Genomic DNA, 16,767 nt, shown 5'->3' on the forward strand with positions numbered 1-16,767 from the left:
AACTGATGCTTGCCAAAGGGAAGAGGAGGCAGAGGGAGTAAACAAAATGGGTGAAGGGGACTGAGAGATACAGGCTTCCAGTTATAGAATGAAAAATTCATGGGGATGACAAGTAAAGCATAGGGAATATAGCCAATGATATTATAATAGTTTTGTAGGGTGATATATGGGAGCTACATTTGTGGTGAGAATAGCATAATATATAGAGAAGTTGATTCACTGTGTTGAACAACTGAAACTAATGTAATGGTGTGTGTCAACTATACTCAGTAAAACTTTTATAAAAAGAGAAAATATCATTCCATTGAAAGCTGTTGGAAATATGGCAGCATATGTATGAATCTAAACTTTAAAAAGAGTTAAATATCTGAAAGCAGGAGGTTCAGAATTACTTGTGCAATAGGATTTCCCAAGTAAAGGGACATCCAAAAAGTCATAGAAGTTTCCTTGAAAGTGTGGACACCTCCTCACATGTATGGAACATCAGCTAAAGAGAAGGTTCAGGGCAGCTTCACACTCATAAAAGAAAGAAGAATCGTGCAGGCATTTTAGCTCAAAGGGCACCCCAACTTTACTTGGCTGTGTTGGAAAAACATACCCACAAAGGGAGAACAAGCCCCCTAGAGAGAAAGAGCTGAAAGAAGGGACAAAGGTAAGAGAATGTAAGTGCTCAGAACCGATCCCAAGGAACGTTATGACTCTGGGCAGGTGAACGGAGTACCCATTTATGTCTGCCATCTCTCTCTCTCTCTCTCTCTCTCTCTGCCTACTCACATTCAGGCCATCTCCCTAGCAAAACCCTGTTCATGAGAGAAAACCCCTAGGATTATGCTCACTACAGTACAAAGACTAATCCCAGGTCCCTGAGAGTCCTGAGAGTTGCTGGGGGCAGGAAGGAGAGAAGTGAGGAGACAGAAGGGGAGGGAGGAGGATAGCATGATGGCTAACAAAGGTGACACTGCTGGATTCAGCTGAAGGACTCTGGTGCAACTGGGAGATGTGGGGGCAAGATGTCTCCCCCTCTACCTTCATCTGGCTGGGACTGTGCCCGATGACCACCACTCTTTCAAAAAATGTCCCGTTACAAACAAGGGCCAATGTTCCCGCTACGCTAACAAGAGCTAAGTGATGCAGTGGACAAAACACAGATGCTGTCCCTGGCTCAACCTCTCTTCGATAACGATAATTTGCCACATCAACTTACCTTGCCAGGCACGAAGCTTCAGAGGATTAGCTATTAAAAGAAAGACATTTTCTCGCTCATTACAACCTGCAATGTAAAACGTCCAGAGACGCAAAGAGTCCTGTTTTCACCATTAAAGTAGAAATTATTTCCGGTGGCTTTAGGAGAAAATGCAATTATTTTCCTTCCTGTCACAGAGTTTCCACACTCACCTAGAGATGAGAGTATCCTATTAAAATGGCCTCATCTTCCTTTGAATGATGCCAACAAATGACCTTCCCTGATCTGGGGATGGGGGGGTCCCCTGAGTCCTCGGCCCCTGGGATACCAGTTCACCCGGGGGCAGAGGTAATTAGACAGTGCTGAGTCACTGCCACTCACGTGCCAGTGGCCGGAAGAAAAAACTCTTCAGAGAGAAAAATGAACAATTCAGGCAGAGCCCACCTATTTTGCCAATGGCCAGAACCCACTCAGGCCAGCTTGCTACAGGCTTCATCAGTGCTCTACTCCTGGAGAGGTCCAGTGGAGTCCCCTAGGAAGCCCTGCTTAACCACAGCTCTTTCTCCACTTGCCTCCACCACAGAGGAAGACAGACACCTGTAGCTCCACCTGCACGAATTGGAGCTCATTGGCTGCAGGCTCATCTCTCAGCCAACTTGGATGCTGAGTGAAATTGGCCCAGGAGGCAAATGTGACTTCCTGCAAGTTTCACCAGGTTTTGTTTTGTACTGTCATTTGCAAATATCTTCTCCCATTCCGTGGGTTGCCTCTTTGTTTTGTTGACTGTTTCCTTCGCTGTGCAGAAGCTTTTGATCTTGATGAAATCCCAAAAGTTCATTTTCGCTTTTGTTTCCATCGCCTTTGGAGACATGTCTTGAAAGATGTTGCTGTGGCTGATATCAAACAGGTTACTGCCTATGTTCTCCTCTAGGATTCTGATGGATTCCTGTCTCACGTTGAGGTCTTTTATCCATTTCGAGTTTATCTTTGTGTACGGTGTAAGAGAATGGTCGAGTTTCATTCTTCTACATATAGCTGTCCAGTTTTCCCAGCACCATTTATTGAAGAGACTGTCCCCTGAGTAGGGCACATCCTTAGCCCCTGATTCTCTATTCCAAAGAAGAACCCAGTGAGACAGTGTGGATACCTTCACGCAATCTAGTCCTCATAAATTCAAGCTCAACTTTCTGAAGGTGACTGGTTGACACTATCTGGCATCGTGAACAATCGTATCACTACCAAAGATGGATGTCCAGAATGGTTGAGTCAGGAGTCCTTCTCTCCTTACACACATACCTTTTTACCATGATTTTACTTCAGTACTTTTTCCAAAGTTCAGTGAGAATCCATTGTCCTGATATAAGCCTTGCTTCTTAAAAGATAATTCTTGACCTTTCTCTTACATCATACACAAAGATAAACTGGAAATGGGTAGAAAACCTCAATGTGAGGCAGGAATCTATCAAAATCCTAGAGGAGAACATAGTAACTTCTTCAACATCGGCCACAGCAACTTCTTTCAAGATATGTCCCCAAAGGCAAAGGAAACAAAAAGGAAAATGAACTTTGGGGACTTCATCAAGATCAAAATCTTCTGCACAGCAAAGGAAACACTCAACAAAACAAAGAGACAACTCACAGAATGGGAGAAGATATTTGTAAATGACACTACAGACAAAGGACTGATATCCAAGATCTATAAAGAACTACTCAAACTCAACACACACAAAACAGATAATCACATCAAAAAATGGGCAGAAGACATGAACAAACACTTCTCCAATGAAGACATACAAATGGCTAACAGACACATGAAAAAATGTTCATCCTCATTAGCCATCAGGGAGATTCAAATCAAAACCACATTGAGATACCACCTTACACCAGTTAGAATGGCCAAAATCAATAAGATAGTAAATAACAAGTGTTGGAGAGGATGTGGAGAAAGGGGAACCCTCTTACACTGTTGGTGGGAATGCAAGTTGGTGCAGCCACTTTGAAAAACAGTATGGAGATTCTTTAAGAAATTAAAAATAGAGCTACATTATGACCCTGCAATTGCACTGCTCATTATATACCCCAGAGATACAAATGTAGTGAAAAGAAGCGTCATCTGTACCCCCAATGTTCCTAGCAGCAATGGCCACAGTTGCCAAACTGTGAAAAGAGCCAAGATGCCCTTCAACAGACAAATGGATAAAGAAGCTATGGTCCATATATACAATGGAATATTATGCCTCCATCAGAAAGGATGAATACCCAACTTTTTTTTAAAAGATTTTATGTATTTATTTAACAGACAGAGATCACAAGTAGGCAGAGAGGCAGGCAGAGAGAGAGAGAGAGGAGAAGCAGGCTCCCCGCTGAGCAGAGAGCCCGATGTGGGGCTCAATCCCAAGACCCTGGGATCATGACCTGAGCCGAAGGCAGATGCTTTAACCCACTGAGCCACCCAGGTGCCCCAAATACCCAACTTTTATATCAGCATGGATGAGACTGGAGGAGGTAATGCCGAGTGAAATAAGTCAAGCAGAGAGAGTCAATTATCATATGGTTTTACTTACTTGTGGAGCATAAGGAATAACATGGAGGACATTAGAAGAAGGAAAGGATAAGTGAATTGGGGTGAATTGGGGGAAGTTGGGGGGGATGAAGCATGAAGACTGTGAACTCTGAGAAACAAACTGAGGGGTAATTTTGGATGGTGGGGGGTTAAGTGAGCCTGGTGGTGAGTATTAAGGGGGGTGGGGTATTAAGTTAGCCTGGTGGTGGGTATTAAGGAGGGCATGTATTGCATGGAACACTGGGTGTAGTGCATAAACAATGAATCTTGGAACACTGAAAAAATAAAATAAAATAAAATAAAAATAAATAAATATATAAAATCAAGTGAAAAAAGATAATTCTTGTTCAGAGTGGAAAATAGATTCACAGATAAAGCAAGAGAAAAAAATAGAGCTGTACAAAGTTTGGGGCAATATATAATGGTAAGAGAAAGGAACATAGAAAAACATGTCTGTATATAAGACAAATTTGGAGGATGGAGAACACAGTATTTGTTGATGAATTTCAAGAAAAGGCCAAAGGGAAGTGATAGTACAAACATGACTTCCAGTTTTCCAGTTTGAATAACCAATTTTATGCAAGTTCCATTTATAGAGAGATAGGGAAGACTATGATTGCAAACACGTTTTCAGGTGAAAAATCAAGAGTTTCATCAAGCAACTAGCCTGACCATTTTCCTCCACTCATAAATGAAATCTACCAGGAAAACCCATCTTGTTAAGACCAGCTAAGCATGACCCAGTGCTCTCAAAGTGTAGTTCTATATTTTCACTTTTGTGTGGTTTCAGCATAGATTGTGAAGGGAATAAGTCACCTTACTGGTAATACTTGCACAATGACAGATATCTTGGTGCAAATCTGATCCACCATGCAGAAATTTCCAATTAATAAAACAACGGAATATTATTCAGACTTTAAAAAGGAGATTCTGCCATTTGTAACAATATGAATGAAACTGGAAGATGTTATGCTAGGTGAAATATGCCAGACACAGAGAGAAAAATGCTTCATGAACTTACTCATATGCAGATTCTAAAAAAGTCCACTAAATAGATGCAGAGAGAAGAATTTTTATCAGGGCTGGAGAGGTTGGGGAAAATGGGGAGATACTGGTCAAAGTGTATAAAGTTGCAGTCATGAAGGTGACTTAGAAAGATAATGTACAACATGATGGCTATAGTTAATAACATTGTACTGAATACTTGAATACTAGAAATTTGCCAAGAGAGTAGATTCAGGTGCTCTCACCACACACAAACAATGGTAACGGTGAAGAGATATACATATTAATTAGCTTAACTGTAGTAATCATTTCACTGGGTGTATGTGTGTGTGCACAATCTTAAAACATCACCTTTAATATATACAATTTTTATTTTAAAGAACATATGTGAATCATATATACAGAGAGAGATATTTGAGATTTTTCTCTCCTGGTCCATGTATTTCAGGACCATATTTTGAGTATGAGCTTGCCAAGAAAAGATAAGTATTATGCGGTCATTCTAAAGACCACTTAGTGGAAAAAGTTTTCTTTCTGGAATCATCACATAGCAAAAGACCACTATTATTTGACCACCTGCTTCACCAATGTTGCAAGTGCCACTACCTCAGACATCTGTGTATATTATTATAGTTTTCCATGTCAAGCGGGGATTTGTCAAAGCTGTCATTCTTTCAGCCATGTAATAAAAATGTCATGATCTGCTTTCTTCTTAAGTGAGAGATAAGGCCTAGGTTGCCCTGATGCCAAACAATTTAATAAAGTAGAAAATTTGATCAATCAATCAGTCAATCAGTCAATCCTTACATTTCCAGAATAATCAAACTTTTTTTCCATTTAATCATTTCCAGAAAATCAACTTGCTGGGCATAATGTAACCTATTTTTTAATGTCTTGAAGGGACAAGCAGAATTTTTACAGCAACTTTCAGTATGATGATACAAATAATTGAGGCACACAAGTGCCTTTCAAGTTTCCTACTTAACTGGATATTTCAAATAAAAATGTTAATGCTGCTGAAATGAGTTGATAAATGCTCTCAAATCTCCACATCACCATCCACCTCTGGACAATTTTAGTCACCTTCATATTTCAAACTCATAATAGTAATGGAAATCAGACTGGCAATAACATAGATTAACTTTCAGCACATAAAACCCAGTTTCCCATCCCTGACTAATAGGTACGATATGAGACTAATGATTATAGGACATATATGTGAATTATAACTCCTTTCATGTAGTTGTGTTGCACTGAGCTAGTCATGGTCTCTTATTCTTACTCCTTTTGGGCAACAGTATACAGTTGTGAATGATTTTTATGTATTCAGAGTAAGTTTGTCATTGACATGATGAATCTGTCTGTGGCCAGGGCCAGGAGGTGTTTGTCTATCTTTATCTAAATCTGTCTGGCAATCTATTATTCTATCATTGGAAAAGAATGGTCTTGAGGCAGATTACAAAGCTAAATATAATACAAGATATGTATAAAGCCATGAGTAAGGTTAATGTGTAAAGTGTATGTAATAATTTCTATACTGTGGTAAGAAATGACCCTCAAATTGGCTCAGACCTACACAGTACCAGAAGCAAAAGGAGAAATACAGTGATAAGAGTATTTACAAGGATGTCACAAAAATTGATCATGAAAAACATTTTTATTGGTATCAAATCCAGAGAAAAATTTGTGGTGTGGGTCTTTATAAAATTGGAAAACATAGAGAACAATGTCCTCAAAAGCATCCTGGCAGTAAAGCACAGTAAGTAGCTAGTTTCATAGAACTCTTGATGATATACCTCAATGCAAGCTGATAGCTTTAAGTAAAAAAACAATTTCATTAAAATAATTGTACAAAAAGACAAAATAATGTGGTCTAAATATCTAAACCTCCCTGATGGTTTGATTTGACTGCCAAATACAAATCAGAAGAAGAGAAAAGGATGTAACATATTTGGTTTAAGCTTCCATATGTCTCCTTTTTTCCCTTCACAACTCAGCTTTAGAAAAAATATAAGCAACACAAATTAAGACTATACATTCTGATTATCAGTTGGGATAAAGATTTTCCAGGTTATCAGTTAAGGACAAACTTATAAGTTCTAATAGTTGCCTAAATGAGTTTGAGATAGATATCACATCATGAGAATTACATGGTGTTTTACTTATTTCTGAATGGATGACCACATACTGGATTTTCAAAAATATGAGCAAATGGGCTGAAAAGTTCCCAAATTTCTATGATATGACCCAACTTATTTGTTTTTTTTAATTTTAATTTTTACTCCCCATTTTCCCATGCAGCCACTAATCTATTTTCTATCTCCACAGAGTTGCATATTCTAGATATTCATGTAAATTGAATCATATAATATGTGGAGTTTTGAGACTGGCTTCCTTCACATAGCATAATGTTTTCAACATTTATCCATATTGTAGGGTGTATCAGTATTTTATTCTTTTTAATAGACAAAAACTATTCCATTGTGTGAATATACTAAATTGTGTTGATTCATTCTTCAGTTGATGAACATTTGGATTTTCCCATTTCTGTGCTATTATGATTAATATTGCTGTGAACATTTATATACAAGTTTTTGCATGGACATATGTTTCCAATTATCTTGAGTCTATACCTAGAAGTGAAATTGCTGGGTCATATGATAATGCTATGTAAAATTTAGAGAAACTGTCAAGCTATTTTCAAAAGTGAATGTAATATAAGGAATAACATGGAGGACATTAGGAGAAGGAAAGAAAAAGTGAATTTGGGGAAATTGGAGGGGGAGACGAAGTGTGAGAGACTGTGGACTCTGAGAAACAAACTGAGGGTTTTAGAGGGGAGGGGGGTGGGGGATAGCTGAGCCTGGTAGTGGGGATTAAGGAGGGCATGTATTGCATGGAGCACTGGGTGTGGTGCATAAACAATGAATCTTGGAACACTGGAAAAATAAAATAAAATTTTAAAAAGTGAATGTAACATTTTACATTCTCACTAGAATGTAATTTTTTTAAAAATTTATATATAATGTATTTTTTATTAACATATAATGTATTATTTGTTTCAGGGGTACAGGTCTATGATTCATCAGTCTTACACAATTCACAAGGCTCACCATAGCACATACTCTCCCCAGTGTCCATCACCAAGCCACCCCACCCTCCCACCACCCTCCCCTTCAGCAAACTTCAGTTTGTTTCCTGAGATTAAGAGTTTCTTATAGTTTGTCTCCCTCCCTGGTCCCATCATGTTTCATTTTTCCATCCCTTCCCCTATGATCCTCTGTCTTGTTTCTCAAATTCCTCATATCAGTGAGATCATATGATAATTATCTTTCTCTGATTGACTTATTTCACTTAGTGTAATACCCTCTAGTCCTATCCACGTCGTTGCTAGTGGCAAGATATTGGGGTTTTGATGGCTGCATGATATTCCACTGTATATATACACCACACCTTCTTGATCCATTGATCTGTTGATGGACATCTAGGCTCTTTCCATAGCTTGGCTATTGTGGATATTGTTGCAATAAACATTCAGGTGCACGTGCCCTTTCGGATCACTACATTTGTATATTAGGGTAAATACCCAGTAGTGCAATTGCTGGGTTGTAGGGTAGCTCTCTTTCCAACTTTCTGAGGGACCTCCATACTTTTTTCCAGAGTGGTTGCACTAGCTCGCATTCCCACCAATAGTGTAGGAGAGTTCCCCTTTCTCTGCATCCTTACCAACAGTTGTGGTTTCCTGACTGGTTAATTTTAGCCATTCTGACTGACAAGAGGTGGTATCTCACTGAGGTTTGGATTTGTATTTTCCTGATGCCAAGTGATGTTGAATACTTTTTCATGTGTCTGTTGGCCATCTGGATGTCTTCTTTGCAAAAATGTCTGTTCATGTCTTCTGCCCATTTCTTGATTGGATTATTTGTTCTTTGGGTGTTGAGTTTGATAAGTTCCTTATAGATTTTGGGTACTAGCCCTTTATCTGATATGTCATTTGCAAGTATCTTCTCCCATTCTCTCGGTTACCTTTTGGTTTTGTTGACTGTTTCCTTTGCTGTGCAAAAGCTTTTGATCTTAGATGAAGTCCCAATAGTTCATTTTTGGCCTTGCTTCCCTTGCCTTTGGTGATGTTTTTAGGAAGAAGTTGCTGTGACTGAGGTTGAAGAGATTGCTGCCTGTGTTCTCCTCAAGGATTTTGATGGATTCCTTTCTCACATTGAGGTCCTTCATCCATTTTGAGTCTATTTTTGTGTGTGGTGTAAGGAAATGGTCCAGTTTCATTCTTCTGCATGTGGCTGTCCAATTTTCCTAACACCATTTGTTGAAGAGACTCTTTTTTCCATTGGACATTCTTTACTGACTTCATTTTTCTACATCAATTGAGAGGATTCTATGCTTCTTGATCTTTCTTTCATTAATGTATTGTATCACATTGATTGATTTGTGGATGTTGAACCAAACTTGCAGCCCAGGAATAAATCCCACCTGGTGTGGTGAATAATCCTTTTAATACACTGTTGGAGCCTGTTGGCTAGTATTTTGGTGAGAATTTATGCATCCATGTTCATCAGGGATATTAGTTTATAATTCTCCTTTTTGATGGGGTCTGTCTGGTTTGGGGAATCAAGGTAATGCTGGCCTCATAAAATGAGCTTAGAAGTTTTCTTTTTATTTCTATTTTTTGGAATAGTTTCAGGAGAATAGATATTAAGTGTTCTTTAAATGTTTGATAGAATCCCCCAGGATGCCATCAGTCCTTGGGCTCTTGTTTGTTGGGAGATTTTTTTATTACTGCTTCAATTTCTTTTTTTTCTTTTTTTTTTAAAGATTTTATTCATTCATTTGAGAGAGAGGGAGACAGAGAGAGCACAAGCAGGGGGAGAGGCAGAGAGAGGGGAAGAAGTAGACTGCCCCTGTCAGCTGAGAGCCCTATATGGGGCTCAATCCCAAGAGCTGGAGATCATGACCTGAGCCAAAGGCAGACACACAACCATCTGAGCCACCCAGGCACCCCAGTGCTTCAGTTTCTTTACTGGTTATGAATCTGCTCAGGTTTTCTATTTCTTCTCGGTTTAGTTTTGGTAGTTTATACGTCCCTGGGAATGCATCCATTTCTTCCAGATTATCAAATTTGCTGGTGTATAGTTGCTCATAATATGTCCTTATAATTGTTTGTATTTATTTGGTGTTGGTTGTGATCTCTCCTCTTTCACTCATGATTTTATTAGTTTGGGTCCTTTCTCTTTTCTTTTTGATAAGTCTAGCTAAGGGTTTATCAATCTTAATTTTTTCAAAGAACCAGCCCCTAGTTTTATTGATCTGTTCTTACTGTTCTTTTGGCTTCTATTTCATTGATATGTGCTCTGATATTTATTATTTCTCTTCTCCTGCTGGGTTCAGGCTTTATTTGCTGTTCTTTCTCCAGCTCCTTTAGGCGAAGGGTTAGGGTGTATATTTGAGACCTTTCTTGTTTCTTAAGAAAGGCTTGTATTGCTATATACTTTCCTCACAGGACGGCCTTTGCTGTATCCCAAAGATTTTGAGCATTTGTGTTTTCATTTTCCATTGTTTCCACAAATTTTTTTAAGCCTTCTTTAATTTCCTGGTTGACCCATTCATTCTTTAGTAGGATGCTCTTTAGCCTCCATGTATTTGCATTCTTTCCAAATTTCCTCTTGTGGTTGAGTTCTAGTTTCAAAGCATTGTGGTCTAACTATACGCAGGGGATGACCCAATCCTTTGGTACCAGTTCAGACCTCATTTGTGACCCAGGATGTGATGTATTCTGGAGAATTTTCCATGTGCACTAGAGAAGACTGTGTATTCTGTTGCTTTGGGATGGAATGTTTTGGATATACCTGTCATGTCCATCTGGTCCAGTGCATCATTTAAAGCCTTTATTCCTTGTTTGTCCTTTGCTTAGATGATCTCTCCATTGCAGTGAGGGAGGTGTTAGAATCCCATACTATTATTGTATTATTGTTGATGTGTTTCTCTGGTATTGTTATTAATTGGTTCATATAATTGGCTGTTTCCATGTTAGGACATAGATATATAAAATACTTAGATCTTCTTGTTGGACAGACCCTTTAAGTATGATATAATGTCCTTCACCTCTTATTAAAGTCTTTTCGCTTAAAACCTCATTTATCTGATATAAGGATTGCCACCCCAGCTTTCTTTTGATGTCCATTAGCATGGTATATTGTTTTCCACCCCCTCACTTTCAATCTAGAGGTGTCTTTGGATCTAACATGAGTGTCTTGCAGGCAGCATATCGATGGGTCTTGTTTTTTTATCCATTCGGAAACCCTGTGTCTTTTGATTGGGGCACTTAGCCCATTTACATTCAGGGTAACTATTGAAAGATATGAATTTAGTGCCATTGTATTGCCTGTAAGGAGAGTGTTACTGTGTATTGTCTCTGTTCCTTTCTGGTCTGTTACTTTTGGCTCTCTCTTTGCTTAGAGGACACCTTGAATATTTCCTGTAGGGCTGGTTTGGTGTTTGCAAATTGTTTTAGTTTTTGTTTGTCCTTTTATTTTCATTGACAGCCTAGCTGGTTATAGTATTTTGGGCTGCATATTTTTCTCATAGTGCTCTGAATATATCATGCCAATCCTTTCTGGCCTGCCAGGTCTCTGTGGATAGGTCTGCTGCCAACCTAATATTTCTACCATTGTAGGTTACAGAACTCTTGTCCCAAGCTGCTTTCAGGATTTTCTTTGTCTCTGGGACTTGTAAGTTTTACTATTAGATGACGGGGGGAGAAGGGTTGACCTATTTTTATTGATTTTGAGGGAAGAGTTCTCTGTGCCTCCTGGATTTTGATGCCAATTTCCTTTCCAAATTAGGGATGTTCTCCACTATAATTTGCTCCAGTATACCTTCTGCCCCTCTCTCTGCTGCTTCTGGGATTCTAATTATTCTAATATTGTTTCATCTTATGGTATCACTTATCTCTCGAATTCTCCCCCTGTGACCCAATAGTTGCTTATCTCTTTTTCTCAGCTTCTTTATTTTCCATCATTTGGTCTTCTATATCACCAATTCTCTCTTCTTCCTCATTTATTCTAGCAGTAAGAGTCTCCATTTTTTATTGCACCTCATTAATAGCTTTTTTATTTCAACTTGGTTAGATTCTAGTTCTTTTATTTCTCTAGAAAGGGATTCTCTAGTATCTTCAATGCTTTTTTCAAGCCCAGCTAGTATCTTTAAAATCATCATTCTGGGGGCACCTGGGTGGCTCAGTGGGTTAAGGCCTCTGCCTTCGGCTCAGGTCATGATCCCAGGATCCTGGGATCGAGCCCCACATCGGGCTCTCTGCTCAGCAGGGAGCCTGCTTCCTCCTCTCTCTACATGCCTCTCTGCCTACTTGCGATCTCTATCTGTCAAATAAATAAATAAAATCTTTAAAAAAAAGTCATCATTCTGAACTCTAGTTTGACATCTTACTAATGTCCATATTGATTAGGTCCCTGGCAGTCTGTACTGCCTCTTGTTCTTTTTTCTGAGGTGAGTTTTTCCACCTTGTCATTTTGTCCAGAGAAGAATAGATGAATGAAAGAACAAATGGTAAAAGGATAACAGTGACCCCAGAAAAATATACACTAACAAAGCAAAAGAGACCCAAAACAAGGGAGAAAAAAAAAGAAAAAGAAAATATGTGATCAAACTGATGAACAGAACAGAGCCACACACTTGATTTTGGGTGTTGTTTAGTCTGTTAGAAGAAACTGCATCCCATAATTTTAAAGAAAGAAAAACTTATATATACAAATATAAGGGCAAATACAATGAAGGAATGGAATATGACTGTAAAAAGGAAAATTTAAAAAGATTTTAATAAATGAATTGATAAGAAATTGACTGAAAAAGAAAGAAAAAAATTAAAAAAGAAAAAAAAAAGGAGGAAACGTGATCAGGCAGGAGACTAGAACAAAGCCACACACTAGTTTTAGGATATATTTTGGTCTGTTAGAAGAAACTGTATCCCAAAATTTTAAAGAAAGAAAAAACTTATATGTATACAAAAAATAAGGTTAATCTTGGAACACTGAAAAAATAAAAAAAAGTTAAAAAATAAGGTTAAATACAATGAAGGGATTGAATACGACTATAAAAATGAAAATGAAGAAAGAGATTTAAAAAGGTATTGATAAGTTAAGACGTTGGTTAAAATAGGAAAGAGGAGTAATTCAAAAAATCGAAAAAGAAAAAAATTTAAAAAATTAAACTTTTAACTTCAAGGGGCCCCTAGGTGGCTCAGTCATTAAGCATCTGTCTTCAGCTCAGGTCATGATCCCAGGGTCCTGGGATTGAGCCCCACACTGGGCTCCCTGCCCAGCGGGAAGCCTGCTTCTCCCTCTCCCACTCCCCTGCTTGTGTTCCTTCTCTTGCTCTATCTCTTTCTGTCAAATAAATAAATAAAATCTTTTTAAAAATTTAACTTTGAAAGTCTAAAGAATCATGGAGTGGAAAAGCCATCAATTCTCTGTGCTGTATTCCCTAGCTCTGGAGTTATGCAGTTCTTGTTGATCAGTAAATTTGGCCTTGGCTGGATGTTCTTGCTGGTCTTCTGGAGGAAGAGTCTGTTGCAGTGATTCTCAAATGCCTTTGCCTAAAGTGGTATTGCACTGCCCTTGCCAGAGGCTAAGCTAAGTAATCTGCTTAAGTTTGCTCTCCATAGCTTTTTTTCCCTGAAAGCTTTCCGTACAACTTTGGAGGAGGACAATGAAGATGGTAGCCTCCCAATCTGCCCCTGGAGGAGCTGAGAGCTCAGGCATTCCCCTCTTCAGTGAGCCATCGAGAAAAGCAGTCAATCATTCCTGTTGCCCTGGTCTCCAGCTGCACTCCAAGCTCACTCGGCCTGTGATTGAGCATTTCTATCTCTGGCACGTGGCCCTGTTTGGAGTCTCCAAACCCAGCAGATTCCTGCAGCATGCTCCTGTGTTGCTCCTTCCAGTGGGGGAAAAGGGCATTCCCCTATATCTGACACTTGTGGGGTCCCTGTTTGAAAAGTAGTGGCCTGACAGTGCCATGATCACAGTTAATGGCAACCCTGAGCTGAGACCTCCTTTCCTCAGCTCTGTTTTGGCAGCTGGCTTCCCTTGTCCAATACCTGGGAGCTCTGCCACATTCAGGCGCCCTAGGCTTTCTGTGACCCTGAGAGTCCTGAGACCACACTGTGCAGTGAGAGTTCCACCCCCTGATTAGCCACTGGCACAACACCCCTCCATGGAGCAGACTTCTAAAAGTTCCAACCCTGTGCTCTCCTGCTCTATCACTTGCTGGGAGACGGCTGACAGAGGATCCCACCCCCTGTGGTCTATCTTCCCATATATGGCCTCAGATTCACTACTCTGTGTGTCCTACCTTCCAGAAAATAGTCGCTTTTCTGTTCATAGAATTGCTGCTATTCTTTTCTTCTATCTCCCATTGAGTTTGTAGATGTTCAGAACGTTTTGGTAACTATCTAGCTGACTTCCTGGGACCAGACAAAATTTAGGTCTCCTGCTCCTCTGCTATCTTGCTCCTCCTCCCCTCTCTAGATAATGTTTAGAATTCAAATGCCTTCAACCTTGCCAACACATGATATTCTGTCTTTTTATTGTAGCCATTCTAGTAGGCGTGAAGTGGCATCTCACTGTGATTATTACTTGTACTTCCTTAATGACCAATGAGGTTAATCATCTTTTCACATGCTTACTGGCCATTTGCATATCTTCTTCACAAAAATGTCTACTCAAATCCCTGGCACATTTGTAATTGGGTTATTTGTATTTTTATTAATGAGCTGTAAAATTTCTTTATATAGTCTCTTTTTATATATGCACAGTATATTCAAATTAGGCTACTGAGTTGGGGAAAAGTATTTACTTTTTTTAATTATGTTCAGTTAGCCAATACATAGTACATCATTAGTTTTTGATGTAGCATTCAATGATTCATTAGTTGCATATAACACCCGGGGCTCATCACAACACATGCTTTATATATTCTTGATACAAGTTCCTTAATTGATATATGCTATTTGATAATATTTTCTTTAATTCTGTCCACTGTCTTTCTAACTTTCTTGATGGTATTCTTTGAAGCACAAATATTTTCAATTCTGACTAAGTAGAATTTACCTAGTTTTTGTTGTTGATGATGCTGTTGACTGTGCTTTTAGTCCCATATCTAATAAGCCATTACATATTCCATGGTTGTAAAGATCTACACCTGAGTTTCTATCTAAAATTTTTATAGATTTGCTATTATGATAAAAGCTTTTAATCACTTTTTAACTTTTCAGTTAATTTTTGTAGATAATGTGAAATAACAATCTAGTTTCATTCTTTTCCATGTGGATAACCATCCAGTTGTTCGAGTACTATTTGTTGAGAGATTACTCTTTCCCTCATTGAATTCTCTTGACACATTTGCAAAAAAAAAATAATAAATTATAGAAGTATGAGTTTATTTCTGGACTCTCAATTGCACACCATTGATCTATATGTCTATATTTATGCAAGTACCATACTGTCTTACTATTACTGTAGCATTATAATAAGTTTTAAAATTTAGAAGTTTGAGTCTTCCAACTTTCTTATTATTTTTCAGATTCCGTTGGTTGTTATGGGTCTCTTGGACTTCCATATGAATTTTATGAGCATTTTCTCAATTTCTGCAAAAGTGAAAGGTGGGATTTTGAGGAGGATTGCATTGAATCTGTGGATCAATTTGTGGAGTACTGCCATCTTAATAATAGTTTTCCTATCCATGAACCATTTATTTAAATGTTTTAAAATTACTTTCAGTGATGTTTTGCAGTTTTCATATATAAGTAGTGCACATATTTTAAAAGTTATTCCTAAGACAATTGTTGGTGAGGATGTGAAGAAAGGGGAACCCTCTTACACTGTTGGTGGGAATGCAAGCTAGTACAGCCACTTTGGAAAGCAGTATGGAGGTTCCTGAAGACATTAAAAATACAGCTACCCTACAACCCAGAAATTGCACTACTGGGTATTTACCCCAAAGATACAGATGTAGTGAGAAGAAGGGGCACATTCACCCCAGTGTTCATAGCAGCAATGTCCACAATAGCTAAACTGTGGAAGGAGCTGAGCTGCCCTTCAACAGATGAATGGATAAAGAAGACATGGTTCATGTATACAATAGAATATTACTCAGCCATCAGAAAGGATGAATACCCACCGTTTGCATCAATGTGGATGGAACTGGAAGGAATTATGCTAAGTGAAATAAGTCAAGCAGAGAAAGACTATTGTCATATGGTTTCACTCATATGTGGAACATAAGGAATAGGACATTAAGGGAAGGAAGGTGAAACTGAAGTGGGGGGATCAGAGAGGGAGAAAAACCATGAGAAACTATGGACTGGGGAAAAAACTGAGGGTTTCAGAGGGGAGGAGTTGGGGGGGGTGAGGTAGCCAGGTGATGGGTATTAAGGAGGGTATGTGTTATAATGAGCAGTGGGTGTTATATGCAATTAATGAATCACTGAACACTACATCAAAAAATAATGATGCACTGTATGGTGGCTAACTTAACATAATAAAAAAAGGCTATCCCTAAGAATCTTTTTTCTCATACTATTTCAAACAGAATTATTTTCTTATTTAATTTTCAATTTTTATTGCTAGTGTATAGAAATACAATTGATTTTGTGCATTAATGTTGATACCTGTAAACTTGCTGGACATATTTACTAGATCTAATAGTTTTTGTGCTTTCCCTAGTATTTGCTATATGCAAGATCATATTACCCATGAATAGAGGTACTTTTTCTTCTATTCCTATTTTATGCTATTTTTTAATTTAAATTCAATTAGCCAATGCTATTTTATTTCACTTTCTTCCCTAAATGTCCTGGCTAGAAGCTTCAATGCAATGTTGAATAGAAGCAGAGAGGAAACATTCTTTCTTGTTCCTAATCTTATGGGGAAAGCTTTCATTAAGTATGATGTTACCTGTGAGTTTTTTGTAATGCCCTTTATTGGGTTAAGAA

This window comes from Martes martes (genome assembly GCF_963455335.1).
Source record: "Martes martes genome assembly, chromosome: X".
In the NCBI taxonomy this organism is placed as follows: Eukaryota; Metazoa; Chordata; class Mammalia; order Carnivora; family Mustelidae; genus Martes; species Martes martes.